Source organism: Lepisosteus platostomus, chromosome 3 (assembly GCF_059453375.1).
Source record: "Lepisosteus platostomus isolate fLepPlt1 chromosome 3, fLepPlt1.hap1, whole genome shotgun sequence".
Taxonomy (NCBI): domain Eukaryota; kingdom Metazoa; phylum Chordata; class Actinopteri; order Semionotiformes; family Lepisosteidae; genus Lepisosteus; species Lepisosteus platostomus.
In genome coordinates, this window is record NC_142613.1 from 62,669,891 (window position 1) to 62,694,889 (window position 24,999).

The 24,999-nt window shown below is 37.7% G+C and overlaps 2 long non-coding RNA genes across 5 annotated transcripts; both read left to right on the plus strand.

The window, feature by feature from the left end:
• Positions 1-440: 440 nt before the first annotated feature.
• Positions 441-18,603, plus strand: LOC148675229 (uncharacterized). Of its 2 annotated transcripts, none has more exons than XR_015935471.1 (4): positions 441-589; positions 14,612-15,003; positions 15,802-15,913; positions 16,835-18,603. It is a non-coding gene; the product is annotated as an uncharacterized LOC148675229 (long non-coding RNA). The 2 variants fall into 2 exon arrangements; XR_015935472.1 differs by lacking the exon at positions 441-589 and adding an exon at positions 13,835-14,220.
• A 114-nt stretch (positions 18,604-18,717) lies between these two features.
• On the plus strand, positions 18,718-24,968 carry LOC148675230 (uncharacterized). Of its 3 annotated transcripts, none has more exons than XR_015935474.1 (4): positions 18,718-19,581; positions 22,220-22,521; positions 23,499-23,606; positions 24,249-24,968. It is a non-coding gene; the product is annotated as an uncharacterized LOC148675230 (long non-coding RNA). The 3 variants fall into 3 exon arrangements; XR_015935473.1 differs by having other exon boundaries at positions 18,719-19,581; positions 22,220-22,517; positions 23,489-23,606; XR_015935475.1 differs by lacking the exon at positions 18,718-19,581 and adding an exon at positions 20,001-20,908 and having other exon boundaries at positions 22,220-22,517; positions 23,489-23,606.
• The last annotated feature ends 31 nt before the right edge of the window (positions 24,969-24,999 follow it).

A 24,999-nucleotide genomic window follows, 5' to 3' on the forward strand; every position in this document is an offset into this window, starting at 1 on the left:
GCGTAATACCTGATTAAATGAGGGAAAGGTTCCATTATCTTTGCATGTTTATTTCCAAAACATTTACAATGTTTTAGAAATAAGGCATATGAGGTAATGTTTGCAAACATGTGTTAAACTATCCCCAAAACAGTGAGTGCTTTTGGAAATAACTCAAAAAGTAGCAACCCATAGCTACAAAATATTACATGGTAATATGGCTGCTAGACATAACCACAGAGCAGATGCATGTAGGCTAAAGGAGTTTATGTGCAGCTACTGCCACAAGAAAGGACACCTAGCAAAGTGATGTAGAGCCAAGTATAAGCAAACAACAAGGCATAAACCACAGCAGACAAAGTCGATTGGGTTAACCAACACTCTAGAAGACAATGCAATATACATATATATTCTCTGTAGCACATGAGAGCTGTCAGATCTGACGCTATTATTGTTGTTACATTGCATGTGAGTGACAAGGGGATGCAAACAGATAATTACACAGGAGCTTCAGCTACCATGGTGGGAAAACAAACATACGTGATTACCTCAATAAAGGAATCAGCCATTGACCTCGAACAGAAGACAAAAACACTGAGAGCATACAATGGTAAGCTCATTTAAATCAAAGATCTTTTGGCCGTTCCTGTACAGTGTAACTTGTATACAGACTGAACATAGAGAGAGAGGGGACAGGACCTTTGGGCCTTGGTTTATTACACAAAGCTAAATTATATGAGGCAGAAGTATTCATTCTAAGGTTGGATGGGATTCACCAGAACCTAAAAAACCAAATGGCATTCCAACTAAAACTTTGTTACCAGACAGCACCATGCTTCTTCAAGGAGCTGGACCCGTCACCCATACGAACATAAAAATTGTTATTTAGCGAATTAGTGCTTCAGTAGTCAACTGTTCCCAGGATCTCATCAACCCCTTATAGAAAGAAGCCAGGATACCAGCTTCAACAACATGGCTAAGCAGATTGGGCACTGGCCCATAGATTCCACCTGTGTTCTGTGATAGATTCTGAAGAAGACCATTGGATAACCTCTTTTAGAACTACAGAATGTCTTTCAGGATATTACAGATTTGAAACAGGTCCCATCATAATCTGCTCAGGTTTTTTATTTTTTAGTTCAGAACTTAAAAAGTTCATTTCTTTTAGCTTGTCAGTGTACAACATTACTTTCATGTCAAGTGCAAATTTAAATTCAACATACAACATTTGCTCAAATTGCTCGCCTTTATTTCTGACTCAACAAAAATGGTGGGAAAGCTGAAAGGGTTTTCTGCGACCAGTGTACAATTTAAGTGAAATATATATACATTTAGGACATCATAACTTCACATTTGTAGGACATCAAGTAGTCTTCGAGGGGTTTCATCCAGTAGAAGTCAAGGTCCATACAATTAAAAACACACTGGCTTTCCATAATGTAACAGAGCTGAAGTTATTTTTTACCATAAATAATTACTACAACTGCTTGCCTGTTTAGCCAAATGTACTTGCACTACTGCTTGAGGTACTAACAAAGAGATGGCTTAGTTGAAGCAAATGCTGATGATCACAACCATACTCGTCATTTATTCATTCGTGATGCATTATGACCCACAAAAAGATCTGCTCACAGATGATACATGTACATCCCAATGCAGTATTGAAACACTTCTTGTGCACTGGCTTGATTGTGGTAGTGCCTTACTTGGAGAGGAAGGAAAGACATTGTTTTAAATTTAAATTGTATCTAACTACATTTTGTTTTGATATTAGATAATGGATATTAGAAAACATCACTGTTATAAGACTATTTCAGTAATTTCAGTTCAGGTTAAAATCAATATGGTACACAAATATTCTTAAAAATACAAGGCTTATCTGTGACAGAGGCACTGTTACCAGCCTCTGGAACTTGTGACTAATTTGCAACTCTTCCTCCTATCACACCTAGTGTTGATTTGAGCACTTTAACAGATATGTGTACAAACAATTCAAGTGAAGGACAAGTTGCATTTCAATAACCTTCTACAGACATTCTCGCATCTATCCAACCATCTTTAAAACGTGTCACAGAAACGTGATTTGTAATTTCCTGTTAGAAGAGGTTTTCTCAGCAATCAAGGGGGCAGAATTTTCCCCAGCCATTACTTTGAGTTTGTGTACTCTAGCCCTAATTTTCAAAAAAACAAGTTATCTGTCCACTTTGTTACAATCAATATTCAATGAAGTCAATCAATCTAGCTTAATAATTTTCAGACCAAGTGTAAGCAGCAATAGAAAAGGAATGTAGCAATCAGTCTGTAAGTTCTGCAACATCACACTTAACAGGTGACACTGCATTGACCATATGTTTCACAGAAAAATAAAAACAGCGGCACAAATTCTCAAAGTTTTTAATAAATAATACAAGATCATCGGAAAATGCAGTTTTTCTTTGGAGTACATTTAGATTGTTGATAGAGGTAAAATACTAAACTATTTACTTTTCTAGTGTTACCATAACGTTTAGAGCAGCTATGTTTATAAAAGACTCAGTTCTTTCTTAAAGACTCTATACTTTTTGTTTATGATTTTCTATCATCTTATCTTCAGTTTACTACCTATGGAAGATGCAGAGTAAGCCAGCCAGTATGAAGAATATGTGAATGTGATTTCATTTTGTGTAAGAGGCTGTTAAGAATGAGCAAAACAATTGACAAATAATTGAATTTTGAAATTGAAAAATGAAAATGTTTGTTAACCACGTATATCTATTTCTGTTGTAGGCACCCACGTAGTAAAGAACTTGTCATCTACTTATAACCACAGGGCTGAGTAGAAATGTCACATTTCCTGCACAAGTTGCCTGTCTTTCGTTCCAAAGAACCTACTAAAATCTATAGACACCTTTCTCACTGATTCTGTGGGTATTTCCACTAAGTCATGAAGGTACTGGACTATTAAAAAAGGAAATAGTAAGCATGGAGAAGCTACCCGTGTCATATTACAGTGTTTGTGATATGATGGCACATCACAAAATGGTGTTGCGTCGAGAGCATTTTCTAGGTGGAATGAGAATTGAATTGTACTGACCCATTACATAGTTTATAAATACAACACACTCTCTTGTTGGGGAGTCATGTTTAAGACAAGAACAAGACACCTTGCAAGACATCTTATGGTTTCCTCATTTAAATCAAAGCTAAAGTAAGCCAGATTACAGTAAAAGCCAACAATACCACCTCATCCACTAGGACACTGAACATGGTAGGAGATAGCAAGGAGAAACAGACCTTGAAGAAGTAGAGGCTCAGTGACCACAGCATGTTCATATGCCAGTTGAAATCATGGTACATGCACGGAGATGATATAGTAAATCAGAATAATTACATGGCACAAGCAAGGTAAATTTACAAAATATTGTTGTACAAACTACTGTTAAACCTTCAGTAAGGACTGCAGAAAAACAAAAGTGCATCTGGTGTAAACCTTTGGTGAAAAAATTAAATTGGGGTTATTAAATTAATGTAAAAATAAGGTCCTGTCTCCATCTTGTTAAAGATGACTAATTTCATCTAGTGTTATATGGTTCGCACACACTTATTTTTATTTTCAGGCACAGCATAATAATCAAACCCAACAAATATTTATTCGCAAAAAGTAAACACAACATTTGCATTTCAGAGCTCTTCCAGAGTCTATAGAACCAGACTGCCCATAAGTCTGACCCTAAATTATTATAAATAATGAATAATTAATTTGCCACTCTAAATGGATGCTCACAAATGAATGGGAAACAAATTCCCCTTTCGTAAAAAAAAACATCAACTAACTCAGGGGAGACCTTTTGATAATAAAAATCCAAATAAATAAGTCAGGGAACTCTCTCTTATGGTAATGCCACAGCGGATGAATTGTCAGAACCCAAGCGCAATAGACCAGAGAGTGAAAAGTGAAAGGTGATAACGAAGCAATCAGCCCAGGCTGGTTAGTAATGGAAAAGAAAAGAAATGGAAATGGGGAGGTGTGATGGGCCCTGGAGAAGCCAACTAACTGCATCAGTAGTTAGGGTAGGCTGCTAAACACAGCCCATCAGTCGACAAAAGGGAGTCTCGGGTATGGGAAGAACTCTATAAAAGGAACCAAAGCAGGCCTGAAAGAGCAGCCCTCCAAGTGGCAGGCACACAGGCTGGCAAGCTCAATGTCTACGCTGTGACCAATGAAAAGATTAAGTGCAGAATGGAGGCTGTAGAGACTGCTGGGCAGAGTAAAGGGGTGGCAGGAGGCCGCTGAGACAGCTGCGCAAAGCAAAGGGGTGGCAGGAGGCCGCTGAGACAGCTGTGCAGAGTGAAGGATGGCTAGAGGCTGCTGAGACGGATACACAGAGGGAAATGGCTGTCAGGAGGCTGATGAGAGAGCTGCACAGATCGAAGGGGTGGATTGGAGCTGCAAAAGCTGCTCTGCAGAGTGAAGAGCTGGCTTAAAGCTAAAACTGCTGAGCAGAGTGAAGTGCTGTCCTGAAGCTGAAATTGCTGCCAAACAGAGTCCGCCAGTTGGAAACAGAGAGCCCCAGTTATGGGAAACCAAATAGCGCGCCTCCTGAGAAGGGGTCTGCATGGCAGACTTCAGGCTGAAAACTGCTGATCAGAGTGGAGTGCAGGCTTTAGGTAGAAAACTGATGCACAGCCTGTGGGTCACAGAAATAAAGATGTCTCAGGTACAGAAGAAATCGAATAGCGAGCTTCCTGCAAAAAGGGGACCAAACGGATGACAGGGGAGGCTTGAGGCTGCAGCTTCTACGCAGGGTGAAGTGCTGTCTTGCTCAGTGAAGATATGTATATAGAGAGAAAACAGTAGTGACAGTGAAGAAAACTCATGGTGAAATGAAAAATGACAAAGCGCAGTCAAAGTGGCACCTCGGCTTTAAAACAATAACCAGGAATTGAATAATAAGCAGAAAATTGCTAATTAACATAGATCATGAAAAGGGGAACTGGTCAGTGAAGCAAACCCTGGAAAACCGTGAGTCCTCTTGAGAACGTGATGGTTTCGCAGGGCAACCGCTAGCCGAAGGATGCCTTAAGACGGCTGTCATGACACATATAATAAAGCTCAGAGTCCAGTAATTCTTTCAGCATTCAAATTTTCTAGACAAAATGTGATTTCAAGTCTGAGGAAGGAGACACTTCTCATACCACAGGCTTCTAATGATGTTGTGATGATGATGCCTGTTCTACTTGCCCCCTGTTCTTGCCTTTTTGTCTTTATGTCTTTTCCTTTATTAATGCTATGGTTCATTCTTATGGAGGCTTAGTTGATATACAACCTCAGTATTTGATAGTTATGATTTAATGTGGTTGATTTCATTACTTAAATCAAAATCACAGTACAAAAGAAACAATACTACCTCATCCACTAGGACACAGGCACACAGACACAACACCAACTGGTATGCTGTAGTACGCTGAAAAGACAATCCACACCGAGTAAGAAATGGCAAAGAGAAACATACACTGATGAAGTACAGGTCCCGTGACCACAGCCTGGCCATAGAAACTCAGGCAGGCTTGGCTGATCAGGGAAGACTGGTTGTTCTGCCACTGCTAGCAGAGAAAAGCAGAGACAGAGATGTACTTTATAATGCATTGCGACAAATATTTTGGGATTAGACAAGCATTCTTCCTTAAAATAAGTCTAATGTTAGAATTCCCACATCTGCCCGAAACAAAACAGCTTCCAAACCTTCTGGCATAGTGTAGAGGAAACTCAATAGAGCTTGCAGCCCAGTGTGTGATCTCCTGTCACAGTGTGAAGAACAGAGAGTGAGCAGGTCAAACAGTAACATTTTATGTAATGTCTGTAAATGTTCAATAATATCTCTGTGCTGCAAAAGTATGTAAATGTTCTGTCAGTTGTTTCTGTTTTGTCAACAGTGTAATTCATTACTCATGTCAATAAAACTGATTGAATTTAAATTTAATTATTCAAAGTGAAATTAATTAGTCCTGGGCATAGCAGCTATGTATGTACAGCAAAAAAATAGCAACTGTGTCAAATAAAAGTAACTTTGCTAGGAACTACAAAGCTTATCCACATTGCTCAAATTCATCTGCCTGGCCCCAGCCACAACAATATCTTCGGCAGAAAGCTACAGTATATGTGAAAGTGTGCTGGTAATCTTTATTTGCTTGAAACCATTATCAAACTAATCTAGCCTGTGTAACATAGATTAAAAGAATTTCAAAAGATGTAAACTTTTGTTTGAATAGTTTTTTCTAAAGAAGATGTTGAATACAGCAGCACTTCTCTGTAAAGACAAGGTAATGCAATTAGTGTCTGACTGAGGGATAGGTATCCTTTAATTCAGTAACCTTTAACTAAAAATAATTTACTACTTTTCTGTATAATACTATTTGTTTATTTCCAGTATTCCTCATATTGGAAATGAAATCCAATGCATCATTTACAACCATGTAACTATTTAAACATGTTGCTTTTAACAGTAAAAAATAAATCAAACTATTGCCAAACCATCACGGAAAGACACATGGCAATACAAAGTGTTTCATGTGGGCGTAGGCTTTCATGGTGGTTTAAGATTAATATGGTGTTTCTTTTTTTAAATCCTTCTTATAACTTCTTGTCCCCTGAGAAGGTCAGAGGTAGAGCACTGCTTTAAATGACTATTTCATGGATGCATGTACTGTATATTGTGTAGGCAGACAGGTGGTAGATCAAACTCATAGTAGGCCTGGCTATTGCTCTGAGATCCTTATCTATGTTTTGAATTTTGCCATGTGTGCAGTATTTTACTTTCGCACACACAATTCACATTTTGTGTTTATTTCAGTATTGTTTTACTTAAAGATTATACTTTTCACTTGAACTCTAAATTTAGATTATATTTTAACCTGACTTTGTAAAGCAGATTAAGCCAAATGTGAAATATTACAATATAAAACTAAATCTGTTTCAATAGCTCCTCAGACTAATATTTAATTCCTGAGAAATGCAATGCTTGGATTTATTCTTTTATCTAAATATTGATACCTAGCATTTATATTGATGCAAATTGTCATTATAATTTGTGAACAGTCACATGCCTGTAAAAAAAGGTTCACTATTTCACAGTAACTCCTTTAAAATAGAATATAACGTGGAATGGAATGATAATGCCCCATTTCTTATGCCCCATAAGAAATGAATTTATTAATTTTCCAATAAATTCTGAGGAATCACAGCATTGTGCTTTTGACTGTCCTGAGATAGAGATAGGTTAATCTTTTCCCACTGAAGAGATAAGAGAGACACCTGGGAAGTGAGATAATAATATCATTTCTTGTTTTTGTATTTTTGCAAACTATGCAGTCTAGTGTCTTGAAGTTAGCTATGCGCCCAAATATATAAAGATGCTGCCTGGCCTTGGTCAGTAAGATAAAGGGCATGTATTTGGTATGCTGGCTGTATGCCCAGAACATGAAAAGAACTAACTGTTGTCTAGTCTACAACTACTGTAGATATAATTAATTGGCATGTGTTGCTGTCTTATCATTTGTTTAGGATGTGTCATAGTAACTGGTTTTGTTTTAAGGTATAAAGGACCATCTTCAGTTACTTATTTCTAAGTCTGGTGGTTGCAAGACAGACTTCCATATGCATATGAAATAAAGAGACATCTGCTTCACAGACACCTGAACTTTGTCATTTGTATGATATAACACTACTGATGATGTGTGAATGCAGTATAAGAGAGACCACAGGTAGAAACACTTGATGTCTGTGCTTGGCTGAGGAGTACTGCAGTTACTAACTGTGAGACTATGACTGAATGTGTCTGAGTCAAAAAAAGCTCCTGAAAGGTCACAGCTAAGTAGTTTTATTACCGTGGGTTCACTTTTTCATTTATTTTACCTTAACTAGAATAATTTAATTGGGGTAAAATTTAAAAGTTCTAATTGTGGACCAGTTATATAGTTGAAATTCTACTGTGAAATTTGATAATTAAGAATAATAGCCAATCTGTCCTTTGACAGTAACTGAAGTGCTTTTTGTGCTAGGAATTTCCCAAGGGTCTTTAAAAAAACAGTCTCCAAGCATTTCCTTCATAAAATAAAAAACATTATATTGTTTGAAAGTGTGATAAGGGTAAATGACATCCAATATGACTAATTATATGTTTAAAAGAAAATGGGCACAATATCTAAGAGTAATGAAGTGCAGTACAGACAGAATTGAAGGAAATTAGAATCAGAAGAGCAAAGTCTCATCAGGAAAGGATCACTTTGGCTGGGCAGGTGGTTTTATCAGCATGGAATTCTATTATCAGAACAGCTACAGTAGATGTCCTGTAGCAGTTAGTCACTACAAGTTAGTAGCTAATTTATTGTGTATCTGTATATGTCATTCAGCTGCTTCGTGAAAGAAGTCAGAGTGTTAGTTTCAACAACATGGCTAGATACAGTACACTAGCTATACTATCACAACACCTTGTGTAAAGAAATGCTGCTTGTTTTGAATTTTAAATGCATTTCCACTTAGCTTACACTTGTGGCCTCTGGTTGTTTTTTCCCTGTTAATGCTGGAGATGTTCACTAGTGTGACTTTGTCAAAGCCTTTGAGGTTTCTGTATTCTTGGATCAGGTAACTCTCACCATACTGGTACATTATACAATTTGAACATAACATCACTTAAAATCTATACATTCGATTATATATCCTAAAAATGTATTTGCATTTTTGTTGTTTTCTCAGATTGTCTGGATGATGTATAAAATATTTCTTTTACAATAATGACCTTCAAATCATTTATACAGCAGAATACATTTGGAACAATTTGATTGTAAGTACCTTGCCCAGGTGTACAATAATAGAGTCCTACCTGGGATTTGAACCCAGAACCATCTGCTCTAGAGCCCTAACCACTAATTCAAATAATTTGAGTGTGAACACTTATCATAATTTGTTGTTACCAGTTGAGTCGAAGGTAGATGATGAGTTATTTATGATCACTTGTACGTAAATTATAAAAACAGATCTTGCACCATTGAAACCGTGGTGATCTAAGATTGATCGGCTCTTTCTCTGACTATTTCAGAGAGAGATCTTACAGACAAAGCTAACGTTTTAAGAGAAAATGATATTACACACTTATTAATTAATGCAGGTGTTTAGTTTTAGGGATTTGTTTAAAACTACTCCACAGAGTAGCACATTTCTTTATGATTCATACCCGATTGGCTTTTTATATTACATTCAGATTAGGCAGAGCTCTGACTCAGTCTTTGTAAAACTGCTCACTCCTTTGTATTTATGTCTGATGATGCTGTTTGGCAATACCATTTTATATAAATATAAAATGTAACATTGGTTCAAAATACATTGATGTACTGTAGATGAATCTGAGATCTTGGAGATGAATTAAGATAATTGAAACATAATGGTATTTTGAATTTAATGTTGTATTTCTGGGTATAACACCCTAAGTAAGTGGGACAACAACAGCCAGAATGTACAGATTGGTTTTTGAGTTTAAAGATGAGATAAACCAAATCTCTGAGAGTATCACCTGTATCGCTGTATCACCTGCAAGTACACATCTAACACCACACTCATTCAAGGCCCCTCAGGACAATTCCGGATCACCCAGATGGCATCTTGTACCTCCAGCAACCTTATCTATTGTATCTCTTGCAGTTAATACCCAGCCATCTACACTGGAGAAACGGGAAAGAGACTCGGAGACCGCTTCAGAGAACATGTTAGGGCTGTGAAGATTAAAGATCTCTCCAATCCCATTGTTTCCCATTTCACCTCTGACGGCCACGACCACTCTAATCTCTCCGTCTGTGTTCTCAAAGACCGTTTTCCAAACTCATACATCAGAAAGACTACAGAAACCAAAATTATCCTGCAGCTAGGATCACACCTTTCCCCTTCTCTTAACGACAGACTACTTTTCTTCTAAATTTTCTCCATTCATTGAAGGTTTCATTTCACACCTCTCTATACCTATTCTGATTTGACACCTCTTGATTGGCCTCTCTTTCTGTCCCCTGCTCCCACCTCTCACTCCTCCTCTCTCCCAGCCTTTGTTCTCCTGTTACATTAACTTTGCTTACTGCCTTGTTTCTCTTACACCTGAAGAAGGCTCCACGGCTGAAATGTTGTGTTTTCTTTCTTCTTTTTTTCAGCATGGAATAAACCTATTACTTGTTCCTTTGCAGTCTACACATGCTGACGCAGCTACGCACCTGAACTATTCATTAAGCTGTAGTTCATTAAGCTGGAACTATAGTGTTACAGGCAGAGCTATAATCAAAGAATACTATTCTTACATATACTGTATGTTTTAATCATCCAAATGAGCCACGGCAGTGTGAAGAGCCAGGGAAATAGTGTCCTCAGTGGACCTGTTATGCCGGTATGCAAACTGCAGGAGGTATAAGCACTCAGGTACCATTGTGTTAATATACCATATGTTAATGACCAGCCTTTCAAAGCATTTCATTACGGTAGATGTGAGCGCTACTGGTCTGTAATCATTAAAAAATGTTGCAGTATTTTTCTCTGGCAATGAAATAAAACACATGGGAACGGAGTGAAAAATTAGAAATGGAAGTAAAAACCACGGGCAATTGGTCTGACGGGACTTAAGGACCCATCCAGGTATGCCTTTTGGGCCAGTTGCCTTCCGTATGTTCACCCTTCTAAAAGTTGCCCTGACTTCAGCCTCTGAGACAGACACGGCTGTATTATCAGTGTCTGGGAACACTGGTGCCGGCAGTTTAAGTGAATTCCTACTTCAAACGAGCATAAGAAGCACTCAAGGGCACCATAGGCACATGGAACGAGCTTGTGTGTCTCTATAAGAGGTGCATATGAGGAGGAGGCGACAAGGACCTTCTGCCTCTGATGGAATGAAGGTTGATTGGGTCTTAATGACCCTCCAAGAAGATGATGAATTGATCATTCTATGACCTAAGAGAGGAATGATGGTCAGAGAGAAAAGGAGTGAGGAGCTATCAGAGCGGCCAAACCGATCTCCGGTGAAATCTGTTGTAGAAGACCCTATGCAGGATGGTATAATCTGGAAGTGACTGGAGAAGGACATCAGGGAAGACACGGTGAGATATGGACGGGATAACGGACAGCAGGGTGGTGAAGACAATGATCCGGTGCATGGGAGGAGTGCAGGAGAACGAGTCCAGAAAGAAAGTCCAAGGGGGTAGTAAGATGCAGTCCAAAATCCAGAAGCCAGGAGATCCATCAGAGATGCAGACGATTAAAAACAGGAACAGGGAACTGGGACCAGGAACACGAAAGGTTAAAATCAAAACGGGGCAAAGTGCTCCAAGCCCCGGACTCAGAGGTCAGGACGCCGTGATAAAGCCTATGCCCTCGGGCTACTCCTGAGCCAACAAATAAGGAAACGGGGATAGGAAACAGCTGGGACAAATAAGGCTGGGGAACACAACGAAAAAGGTAGCAGCGCCCTCTAGAGGAGGGCTGACAATCATGACAGGAACAATCAGGGAAGATTGAGGGCAATGAAGCAGAAAAATTGAAATAATTGAAGATGAGGGAACAGTGAGGTCAGGAATTACAAATAATGCATGTAATAGGGGCTAAGCCAGCCAATGGACGATAATAAAAGTCAGAATTTAGCACTCTGTACTGGAAGCTATAGCTCCACTGCTGTAGGCATGCTGTGTGCTGAGCTGCAAAGGGTAAGTAAGGTGTAGGCTGAGACCATTGTCAGGTGGGACAGCAGCAGAAAAGGGGAAGACATGAGAACACAAGATCTGGGACACGGTGGGTAGGATACCTGACATCAAGGAAGGGACAGAAAGGATGCGAGGTTAGAGAGACAGAGAAGGGCAGGACAAATTGCTGGGTCTGAATGTGTGATGGGTAGGCTTACCTGATACTGATGAAAAGTGGACAAGGGTCCAACAGGGTACCAGGTAGGATGCCAATAGGGAAGGAAGGGAATGGAAGGGGACCAACTGCCACTGCTCCCTGGGACATCTGAAAGATCAAGTACCACAGTCCTGGAGCTGGATGCAGCAAGAGAATAGATAGAGTATCATAACGCATGACTGGACCAGAAGGGGGTGAGAAAGCAAGTACTGGAAGCACAGAAAGGGGAAGAGGAGATGTAGTGGGGAAATGAAAAGAGACAATAACACAGAAAAAAATTCCTGTGGCTCAAGGGTTCAATGGGTAGCACGGCCAGTGCTGAAGAGTTGAAGAGAGGATGGGGGAACAGCAGGGAATCAAAAGGGGTGAAAGAGCATGAAGGAAGGAGACAATGGATGAGCATGAAAGATAAGGCAGCATGCAATCTTCAGAACAAGGCAAGAGAAAAAGAGGAACATCACTGTCTCGCCAGTAAGTGGGTTGCTTTCCATTGAAGTGGAGCAAAAGGGTTTTTTCTTGGAATTGCACTGGGAAAATGGGAAAAGCCACAAAGAGCTGAATGTCAAGTTGTTTTGCAAGAGCAAGCACTAAATTTGGGGAGGATGGCCAGAGAGGAATGGGGTGGGGTGGGGTGGGCTGGGTCAATCCTGGAGAAAGCAGCAGTGAAGAGGATGAAGTATAGGATAGAGGAACATATGCTGTAGGTAAGGGCTTTGACACCAACAAAATGCAGTAGTAAGGTTCAGTGCTCAAGGCTCCCCAGGAGGAATTGGAATAATCATGCTACTGTCCATGGTACTTACAGTATAGTACAATGGTTTAAAGCAATAAAATACAAGTTTAGTAATAGTAAAATTCTAGAAGTCTAGGAAATGGACACAATCACTGCTCTGTGTTGGGCATTAGGAGGGGAACAGAAAATGTAGGATGCACACTAAGCTGGTGGTAGAAAACAGGACAGACCTGGGACTAAGAAGGTGACATCAGGAGCCACAGGGGCCAGAAGACATATAACAGGTTGGAGATGAGCTGGGACTCTGGGACAGAAGTAGAATGGCAGGTAGAAGGGACAGCAGGAATTAGATTAGCTGTTGAGGAAGATAGAGGAGATAGATCTCTATTCTATCAGGTCTATTAGGTCAATGCCTAATAGCATTGATAGATCAGATCATGAGGGTTTTGAGAAAATGAGGGGTAACTGGAATTTGTTAACAAGTCATTTTGGTCACCAGAGGACAGAAAAGAGAGAAAGGGTCGTAAGATACCTGGTTGAGCTGTGGTTTGCGCACTGAACAATTCTAGAGACAAGGAAGCAGCATCAGAAGTAACAGTGTTCCAAAGAAGAAACCAGGGCTTCAAGTAAAAAGCTGTTGGTTTTAAACTGAAAGAGCAAGGGGGTAGAGCTGAGGCCTGAGACTCCGACTGAGACTCTAGAAGGCTTTGGTTTTCAACAGAACAAGGGGGAATTAAATGCACATCTAGAGATGGGGATGAAGAAAGAAGAGGGGAATACTTGACAACTGGGTACAAAATTACCAATATTTGATGGAACACAAAGTAAAGAAACCTGGATAGAAGATGGAATGTGGAACTTTTCTCCTTGCTTCTTTTTTTTTCTTTAATTTATAAATTTGGAAGCTTTTGTACGTTTTTTACACAGAGTTCAGGTTCTTATTCTGTGTATACTTTACTCTACCAAACACCATACTACCAGAACAGTTGCTTTTGATAAAACAACAAAATGTTTTTTTTTCTTTAGAAAAAATAGCTTAGTTTCATTTAAAAGTTGCCTTAATTGGATTTAGTCAGTATTATGTTGTACACCTTTGTAGAAATTGCTGTATGCATATATGAACCCTAGGAGGTGTTCTGACTTCAGTTTTTACCTTTAGTTTTAGATTAACTTAGGCACACTTATATTTTCCACTTTTTTTCTTTTTTTTTATTTCATTCACTGTATGTTTTGAGTCATTCTCATACTCCAAGGTGAAGTGCAGCCCAATAATAACAGAAACCTTTATGCTGTACGTGCAAACGCAAATTGTTCCTATAAATATCAGAGTTAATTCTGCCAGATCATGTACTGTAAAATACTCTATCCAGTGAGCATTAAAATATGAACTGTTGCATTTTCTTCTGAACCTGACTACAACATGGGGGTCAGTATAGCAGTAGAGATACTGTACATCAACTGGTGAAGATGGGGAACGCTTCCTGTTCATCATGAATTAGGCTATTTAGCATAGCCAATCAACCAATTAGTATTCACTGGGGAGGATGCACCTGGGACACAAGAAGAAAAACTTCACTAACTCAGGGAGAACATGCAAATTCAAGTACATGTAAGTCAAAATTCCAATGAAGGTAAATAAGAAGTGCGATCATTTTTGTAATTATATTTGTGTTGCTGCTAAGTCATTGTAGGTTCAACACAATACCTAGTTAAAACTTAAAAAGATATAGTGTTAGTGTACAGTAGGATGCTTAAATGTCAACATTCTGAACTATTACCAATATTCCCGTATGTTTAATATAGTGTGCTAATATCTGATGACAAGACAAAATTCTTGACATTCATGCTTCCACCATAAAATGTTACCACTGGAAGATATTTTAGGAGCCCTGAAATATCAGGCGTAATTGAATCACATTTTTTCTGATCAGCATAATATGAAAATTAGATTTCCACAGTTTGCAAAAAAAGTTAACCACAAAATGCTATTTCTGTTGTAGGCACCCACAGCGTATGTTTTCTACGGTGCATCTACGTTTACCACAGAAGTGACTGAGTGAAGGTATCATTTCCTGCCCATGTCCCCTGTCTTTCGTTCCAAACGTTTTTGCTGTAAATTCTGTCCACCTTAGTGGTAGCTTCTGTGGGGCTTTCCACTGCGCAAGTGGGCAGGGTGGTTAAGTGTGGGCCCAGTTGAAATTGGAAGACCCCTCTTGCCATCCAGATCCTATAAAACATGGACAAGGTCCAGCAGGAGTATAGGCGATCAATCAACTGTGAGAAGATCAGTCTGAACCCAGCACCAGTTCTGAAGTTTGAAAGATGAAATCCACAGTCTTGATCATCCAACTTGTTCTTCTTGGAGCCTTATGTTCAGTGATATTCTGCGAGAGTAAGTTTTCTACATCTTTCAAGTATTGTTATGATTTAGAAGGTGTAAGAAACTCAAAGAAAACAGGTAGTGCATACTACAATTTTATAGCACGGTAAATTAAAAAACAACTAAGTATTAGTTAAGTATTTTATATCTAGCTTATGACTGAATTTTAAAGACTTACTTAAAGTAGTGTTACAGTAGCAGGCAATTGCAACACATATTATTTACTAGTAAATTACTATCTAGACTCAAATAAAGTAGTTGATATTTGTACACAATAAAAGATTCCAAACAGGCAACTAACTAGTTGTTATACTGAATTATTCCATATCAAGTTCACAGCTGAATTTAATAAAATTATTTAAAGCATCAGTGACAGAATTTTTTAACAAATAAAAATGTGCTTCATTATACTCTGGAACAGTAGAAACACAACACACTTCGTGTTTGTTTCACATGCTTCTGTTGCGTGAGTAAAAAAAAACATGTTTTGCTGTAAATGTGAGTTCAATATAATAACAGGCTTGAAATTAATTCCACTAATAACTTTCTACTTTGAATAAATGCTATTATCAAAAATTGTCATTTTTTTATATATCAGTGAAATGTCAGTAACTGTCATAATTAAACACAATAATTTAGCAAACTCATCTACCAAAATAAAATGCTGTTAAACTTTAAATATGGAATTAAATAGTATTTCTTTTTCATTAGTATTACAGTACGTTAAACACGTAATATATTAATATCCTGTACTTGTAATAATCTGAAGTATTGCTTTGTTTTGTTTTGTTTTGTTTTGTTTTGTTTTAGACAGCCATGGGCCGAGTCTATGTTGCTTTGATTTCTACCCGAAGAGGCTTCCCATTAAGGCTCTGGCCACTTATAAGAACACAAGCTCTGAGTGCCTCATGAATGCTGTCATGTAAGTTTTCTAGAGACTCTTGCTATCAGGTGAACATGATTAATCATGGAATAAATAATGGTATTTCAGCATGATAATCCAATTCATCACCACAAATAAACTATGGTTAAATGTAGTTAACCAAAACTTTTTATTATTCTATTATGCCATATAATGTGCTTGTTCTGTAGCTCCATAAAACTGGCAAGTGTCTCTCACATGGTAGGAAAGAAAGCTTATGTGAAGGCGTGAAAGTATATTGTAGTCCGGGACATCGGGATTTGTCTTCTGATCAAGACAACAGGCTAACAGCCTTCTTACAAAGTGCGTGATGTAATAAGACATCACATTAATTGGCTCGTGCTTTTAAGGTTTAGAAATACTACATAAGCATCAAAGAATTTTACATAACAAGGATTGTTTCTTTGTTGTATGAGAGGGCTGGATAAAAGCATCAAAATGACAAGCTCAGCCTCACATGCAGTAAAGAATGTAGATGGATGTTGCAATACTTAAAAAAGTTAGTAAAAGACTCATCTGCTAGTTTCTATATTTTACTGAAGCTTGTACACACAGTATTTTATGATTTATATAAAATATGTGATTTTGTTACAATTACAGTATATAGCAATTACACATGCTTGCACGTTACTTCTGAAAAGTAGTTATAAAGTTCTGTAGCATATTGCCATTGAATCTGATATTAATTTATGAGAAGAAATAGTCAACTGATGAAGCATTTGGAGTAATTTTAAAACAGATGTTTCACAGTAGTCTAGATAAAAAACATTCTAAATCTTTTCATATATGAACAGTCTGCAGTAGTGTATGTTTTGTATGGACTAAAATAAACTCTTAATTAAAAATGATCCACAGAATATACTGAAAATACAGTATCTAAACATGTTATTAATTGTTATTGTTGTTGTTTTTGATTTGCAGATTTATCACAAGAGCCGGTTTAGAAATTTGCGTCGAAGCTAAACCTTCTTGGGTCAAGAAACATGTTAAAATCCTTGATAACCTTTCAAAAGTACAAATTGATAAGTCTCTTAGAAAATAAACTGTTTAAATCTATCACTCATAGTATCACTGCAATCTCAGATTTTTCTGAAATAAGATTTAAGGTATAAAGCATGTGTGGTTTCCAAAATTTTAAAAAATAAAGTGTGCAAATTATTCCAAAATATTATTCTTAATATTTTATTTATTGCTGTCTAGCTGAAAGACGATTAAAATACGACATGATCCCTGATTTCTGATAACTTAATAACGGTGATATATGTATGTACAGCTGTCTGTATATGTTAATTTTGACTTTAGATATGGGAAGCAGAATTAAAAGTTGTTCAGTATTCTCACATTATGAAGCAGCTGGAGTTATGCATTGTTACTAAGAGTCCTGTTTCATTTTTGCAAAATGCAGTTTCTGATTTAAAATTGTAAGTTAAATAAAGATATGAATGTATAAAAGAAAAGAACATTTTATCATGAATTTTAAACTTTTTCATCTACTTAAATTTTTCACTTGTTCATCTGTTTAATGATGGGAGCACTGTGATTTTATTTATGTTTTAATTGGAAGCCATCACCTGAGCTTCTAAAAGAGGTGCCAAAGTTGTGGTTATACAGTACGTGTAAGGATTTAAAAAAATGGTATTAACCTCAAAAGCCCTAAAATTATGGATTTTCTGTTTTAAAAGACATCCTATGCAGTGAAGTATTCATCCATAGAAACAATGAAAATACCCAGGCAAATTAAACACATAAAATATGAATATTTTAAGAGAAATTAACTTCTGATTAAAGAACTGCACCTAGCATCGTAAAACTATTTGGAAAAAATATTATAATCACTAAATTGATACTTTTATAAGTATTCAACAGATTTACAGTTTCTACTTTATTTTTACTTTACTACAGTTGTGAATTATACAGTAGCTTTCTCGGTGTTACGACAGCCGACCCGGTCTCCCGTGGAGTGTGCAATTAAGACTCAAAGAGTGATGGTATAATCCGGAAGAGAATGGAGACGGACATCAGGGGAAAGCACAGGAGGGTTTATTCGGGTTGACAGTGTGCGACGACCGTAGTGATACGGTGCACACAGGTGGGAAACGCAAAGACAACCAAGTCCAGACAGGTCCAAAAGAGGTAGTCAGGGCGCAGTCCGTAATCCAAGAGCCGGGAGATCCATCCAAGACAAAGACAATTAAAATCCAGGGAACGGGGAACTCGGAAGATAAAACATAACGGGACAGGACGTCGGGATGAAAGCCTATGCCTAAAATCTAAACTAAAATCAATACCAAAAGGGTAATGGCGCCCTCTAGAGGAAGGATGATGACCTTGACATCTTGATTTGCTTGACTAGTGTTTAATGGGTAGCCTATCCGCTAGTGGTTTTGGCTTAATATTCAGATGTTTCGATATACAATAATTGTGAGATTAAAGGGGAAATAAAAACAGTGTTATTTGCAGGACATTTAAAAACAGCACTGCCACAAAAAAACCCTTTCTGAAATTTGAAATCAACCACAGTGTCAAAAACACACATCGTACTTAAGGGTATTTTAGAGTTTATACTATAAAAAAACGTCAACAAATATATTAAGTAATAAAAGCAATATTTAAAATATTTAACAAGCAATAGTATTTACCTGAATCAAGTAAACTAATAAAGTTTAAAAAAATGGTTTGATAAAAAAAAACACTGCAGATGTGAGCACATTTACTGTAAAGTATGTCTGTAGCATAATAGGGGAATATACAATATGCAAAAAAGAACACACTTTAGTTTAAATGCAAGAAATCTGAAAAATACACATACAGTAGCTAAAATATTTCTGATTGACTTCACACAGTACTAATTTCTGCTTTCAATGTCCTAGAATATTACAGCTGACTTTAAACACTGACTCTTTTGTCCAACACACACCTTTTGTGGTGCTGTAGCCTTCATTTGCCACATTGTAGAGAGAGTAGAGTAGTTTATTACCACATTTACACATACTGTACATTGGAATTCTTAATTCTGATCTCTGGGGACATATACAGTACAACAGACAACAGCAGGAACAAAAGAAAAAAAATGTAGTAGGGAGTTCCCTTTTCAGGCCATAAAGGCTCATGGGGAATGGAGGGCAAGGGCCACCATTTTACTCAGTCATCGGATACTGGAGGTGGAGGTGATGTGGTCAGCATCACACTCCTGCCAGCCTATTACCCCCAGAAGGATTAACCCCTGATACTCATTTGGAAAGCAGGCTGAGTGGACCTGGGAGCTGTCTGGAAGGAATTAGACTAAGCAACACCGCTTAGCCCCACCTGGGATTTAACCCGGGACCTTCCAGTCAGGAACTAGACACCCTTGCTGTCTGAGCTACCACGTCTCCCTCAATATGTAGTAGCGAGACAAAGAATGGCAGACGATGCAAGAATTATGTGTATTAAGGCCCCGTGTTAGGAATCCCTGGTGGGAAGATACAAGGATCCTGTGCAGACGCAGGCACGGGTAATAGATGAGGCAGGCGAACAAACCAAAACGAGAGGCAAGGTCGTAGTCAAAAGGCGAAAGGCAAGTCGTAATCCAGGAAGTTCTCCGGTAGCAAGCAGTCCGAGGCGAGAGGCGAGAGGCGAGGTGCAAAGTCGAAAAGGCAGAAGGGGAATCCAGATCCAGAATAAGCGAGGTACGGGGAAAACCGCCAGGTAGAGCTCTCGAGGAGTAGACTCAATACCGAGCAGTGGGAAGCAGGTGAAGATGGTATAAATAGCAGTGCGCACCGCTCAGTAAGTGTGCGCAGGTGGTTTAACTCGTGCGGCGGCGTTTGTTAATAATCACCCGCTGCTGAGGCTGATTAGCTCGCTTACGATTTGGTCTTGACTGCCTGGTGGTCGTGACACCGTGCAGTTAGCTGTTGAGGATGCATACTTCAGTGGGATAGAAGCTATTCTTGAGTTTAGTGATCCTTGCTTTAAAAGTGTGGTACCGCTTGCCAGAGGGCAGGGAGGAGAACAGTTTGTGTTTGGGATGGCTGGGATCCTGAATGATGTATCAGGGCTTTATTGCTACAGCGGATGGTGTGGAACTCATTGATTGATGAGCGGATGGTGTGGAACTCATTGATTGATGGTAAATCGCATCCTATATTCCTCTGTGCCGTTCCCACAACCCTTTGTAGTGCAATCCTTTGTATTGTTTGTATAATCAAACTAAAACAGCCAGACAGCAGCTGTTTTCCAGACTTTTGAGGGCTACAGTAACTCTAAATGCCACGTTAAGCATGATGCCTGCTAGGAAAAACATACAAGAGGAGAGGTATTGAAAAGGGATACCAGGATATTCAGACTAGTGAATTAGAGCTAAAACATGACAGATGGGACTAGGTGGAATTTAATATGGACAAACATTTGCTTTGGATAAATTGTATGTTATGAGCTCCATTATACTGGAGAGCAGAAGGAAGCCACTTTAGTGCTACAAGGGTAGTGTCTCTGTGTGCAGCTCTTTGCAGCTGTAAAGGAAAGAGCAAAAAAGATTAACCTAAAAGAGGTACCTGTGCTATGAATTTGTTGGTCAGAAAGTATTGACAGGAAGAGGTACAGTAAAAAAGGGGGATATGGTGTAATGTAAAACTTGATTAAACACTTTTCACACTTGTTAACTAAAGGTGATTAAGTTGGCCTGTCACCAGGGCCTAATGGTATTTCCCATTTTGAACCTTAGGAAATACAGAATCTTATTTATTAACCTTTAACTAGGATGTTTTAACTTAACTAAACTTGTAATTGGGGACACAACAGAACCACAACAGACCAAATAATCTCACTCCCTCTAGTGGTACATTCCTGAAATATCATTTTAAAGAGACATCAGCAATAAGAAATAGAAGATCTTCTTTAACACACTAGAATTGTTTGAACAAGCAACAAGATACTTTTTTAAATTCCAGAGAGCTTTTGAGATGGTCCATCATGACAGTTTTTTTTTCAAACTAAAAGCCAGTGGAATCCAAGGTAATGATTGAACGTGGATTAATTAAAGTGTGGTTAACAGACAGGCATGTTAAAAGTTTATACAGTCCTATGTGATACGAGAGTGGGTTCAGATAAGGTGGTAGACAGCTGTGGGGAATGTCCTGCCACCATTAATCATTTGACCAATGGGTTTTGAGACAGCTAAAAACCTGGAAAAGGATGCATCCATATCCTGTTGATTTCTGTTGTCTCAGTGGAGAAGTAAGAAGAAAGAGAGAAAATGACTGACCTAATCGTTTGTTGTGATTTTTGGAAAGTCTTTTATTTTTCTGGATTAAAGAGTTGGAATTTTGCTGCCAGTTAGCATCTTATACAGTAGCTGCCGTATTTTATTTATATAGAGGAAACACAGAAGAAGAAATTGAGGTAGAGCTCAAAGAGTTGCTAGGATTTTTTGTTACATGGTTTTTGTTGTGGAAGCTTAATCTCACTATAAAATAAAATAGCATATATTTCTAAAATGTATGGATTTGTGATAGTCTGTTTTCTGGAGATTCACCCATTTAAATGTACCTGTTAAGGAACTGCATCCCTGGCTGTGTCAAAGGGTATAAACTCTGAATGAGCTCATGTAAGCAGAGGTGTACCACAAGTATCTGTGTACAGAAGTAGAAAAAGTACCTAACATGGAAGCAGCAGAGCAGTAGCAAATGACTTTAAAAATTAAGGAACATAAAGCAGGAAGTAGTAACTATGTACATTTCACTTATGTGATTCTGAACTGCAGAAAGCTACAGTATATGTACAGTATATATAAAATGTGTTTAATTCAAGGAAAGATGACCATGATTTTCATAATGTTTGTAAGACCTCATTTAGGATATTGTTTAAGATAGTATTGGTTTTGATCATGATTGCTCATCCTGGGGGAGTGTCATGTATAAACTGATTAAATGTTGCATACAAAACTCTGATATTGATATGATTAACCTGGGTAACACATCTATGCTAATTTGTGACAAAATATGGGGTGTCATCTGGATATTTAAGTTTTAAACTAAATTAAATTAAGCTATAATAATGTCAGTTCAAACAGTTCCCAAAATGATTGTTTAGATTGTTATGGACATGAATATTGTATTTACCTACTATAGGTAAACATGCATAGAACATTATTTAAACTGCCATTTGTTGATTCTAAACCCACTTTGACCATATGGCTAATTAACAGAAGTATGTGATCTCAACCACATCTGAATCGTGTTTGAATTTTTATGATTAGTATAAGATTCAGATAAGATTGTACAGCTTGCAAAAAAAGGTAACCACATAATCCTATTTCTGTTACAGGCACCCATGCAGTATGATACACCAACTTTTGAACTGACTGATAGAAGCAAAACATTTCCTGCCCAAATCCTCTTTCTTACCCAAGTTCTTACTATATAGGGTTTGCCTAACGCACTAATTATTCACTAACTGCCAATACGTTAATTTACTATTATATCAGTAAATTGAGGATCCAACAACTGTGAGAAGACCATTCTGAGCTCATCAAACAGTGTTGGACTTTGAAAGATGAAATCCACAGTACTCATAATCCAAGAATGTCTTCTTGCTGGTTTGTGTTCAGCGATACTCTCTGAAAGTAAGTATATACTGTACAGTATTAATTTGCAAAATGTGGTGCAGGAGACGCAAAGAAAACAGTCAGTAATACATGTTTTAATTTTACAGTGCAGTAGATCCCAAAACAGTTTACTGTTTGTTGTTATATTGAAGTATACTACTGTATATCAATTTCATGGCTGAATTTCTTACATTTGCCAAGAGCAGTGAAGAAAGGTTTTTGTAACATTGTAATCAACATTGTAACCCTGTTTATATGCCTCTGATTCATGAGGTAAAGACAATTAAATGTCAAATTATGATTTTTTCAAAGTAGAAATTGAGGTTATAATAATTTTTCAAATTTGTCACCAGTGCAGTACAGCACATTCACAATTTCATCCACTCAATGAGAAAAGTAAATATATTAGAACTGTTCTACATGGGAAAAAGGTCTAAATTAAATATGTAACAAAACTGTGTTTTTGTAAAGTATTAATTATATTTAATCTGTTTTTTTAATTGTGTTGGTTTGCTTTCAAATCTAACACTAAATTAATTTCATACTGCTCACAAATGCACACAAGCTCTACATATATGCATAGAAATGTATTTTTCATTATTGTGACCCTTGTTCCTTTCATTCATATATTTTAGAAGTTTTTTCTTTAGATACAGCCAGAGGAAGATCTGTATCATATTGTTTTACTGCCAGCATTTGTAAATGATGTTTCGTTATAGATAGCCATCAGCCAGATGAATGTTTAAATATGGAATTAAATTGTATTTCTGTTAAATATTAATGTAATTTATTTGTTTTCAAATTGTAAAGATTAATTTCTTTCATAATACTTAAAAAATGCTTGCAAGTCTCCTACATATATTCATAGAAATGCATTTTTCATTTATGTGACCCTTGTTCTTTTTCATTAGTATTAAAGTATGTTAAACATGTAATATAATAATATCCTGTACTTGTAATAATCTGAAGTATTGTTTTGTTTTGTTTAGTTTTATACAGCCAGTCTATGAGTCAATGTTGCTTTGATTTCTACCCGAAGAGGCTTCCCGTTAAGATTCTGGCCACTTATAAGTACACAAGCTCTAAGTGCCACAGGAGTGCCGTCATGTAAGTTCTGTTCATGTCTCACATTCAAGGGGAAAGGGAATAAAGTCCACAATTCATCATGGAATAAATTCCAAAAGTTCAGGACACGGGCCCATTTCTTCACTACAGATAAATCAAGGTTAAAGTTAGTTAAGGTTAGTAATTGTTATTATTCTGTACTAAATAATAAACCAGGAACCTGTCCTGCAGCTCCATAAAACTGACCTGCCTGTCATACTCTACATGGCAGTAGTCAGAAAAGTAGAGTAGGGCAAACATATTGTAGTCCAGGGGATCTGGGTTTGTCTCCTTATCAAGACTTTGGGCAGCAGGCTTTGTACAAATTTTAGAAGGTAAATAAGCATATTAATGTAGCCTTAGTCTCACTCTATATAAAAGAGGGTTATGGTAAGAGGTGTGTAATGTATTCATATTAGTGGCTATACTCATTTTGTTCTTTCTTGTAGGAAAAATGTAAGTTAAGAAATACTAAGTGAGCCATATTGTATCACTACTGTTATGACCCCAGGTGTCTAGGGTTAAAGGGGTGTAGCATTTAGGATGGCTTTGGGTGCAGGTGGGTTTCTGTATTTAAAAAGGTACTGCATTATACAGTAGTAATACATTGTAAATGTATTATGAATTATTGTTGTTGATTTACAGATTTTCCACAAGAGGAGGTAAAGAGATTTGTGCTGATGCTAAGCTTGCTTGGGTCAAGAGTCATGTTAAAATCCTTGATGCACTTTCAAAATTTAATGTTAAAAAGGCTCCTGAAAGTTCATATTCAGAATCGGAAATCTGGAATATGGTACCGAAGAGTACAGCGCCTTGGAGTATAGAGCCCCACAGTACAGCATCACGGCATACAGCACCCATTGGTACAGAGCTGGAGAGAACGGGGCACAGGAGAGTAGAGCCAAAGGATACGGAGACCCACCCTACAGCGTCCCAGCATACAACACCCATTGGTACAGTAAGAAGTACGAAGCCTAGGATGGTACACTGGGGAAAATATTGTCTAACGCATACGACTTCTTATGTCAATGCCACAACATAACTATCACAACTTGCAACTTGCTATGTCATGTTCATGAAATAACTAAGTCATGTGCATAAGATAAAACTATTTTCTCCAATGGTCCTTCCTGAGCTCCATAATCAAGAGCTAAAACCTGTCACAAATTAAATCACAGAGAATTTAGCCTCTTCTGATTGGGTTTTCTTAATTTAGAATTATTCAGACATTACAGTATGAGCTTATGTTTTTTTTTGTAAAACAAAATATAGATAAAATATGGAAGTGAAGAGCAGTTTGTGTGGGTTTCCTCCAGGTGCTACACTTTCTTCCTTTAGTCAAAAATAAATTAATTTCTGGTAAAATTTCTGGGCCCTGGTGTGAGTTGTGTAGACG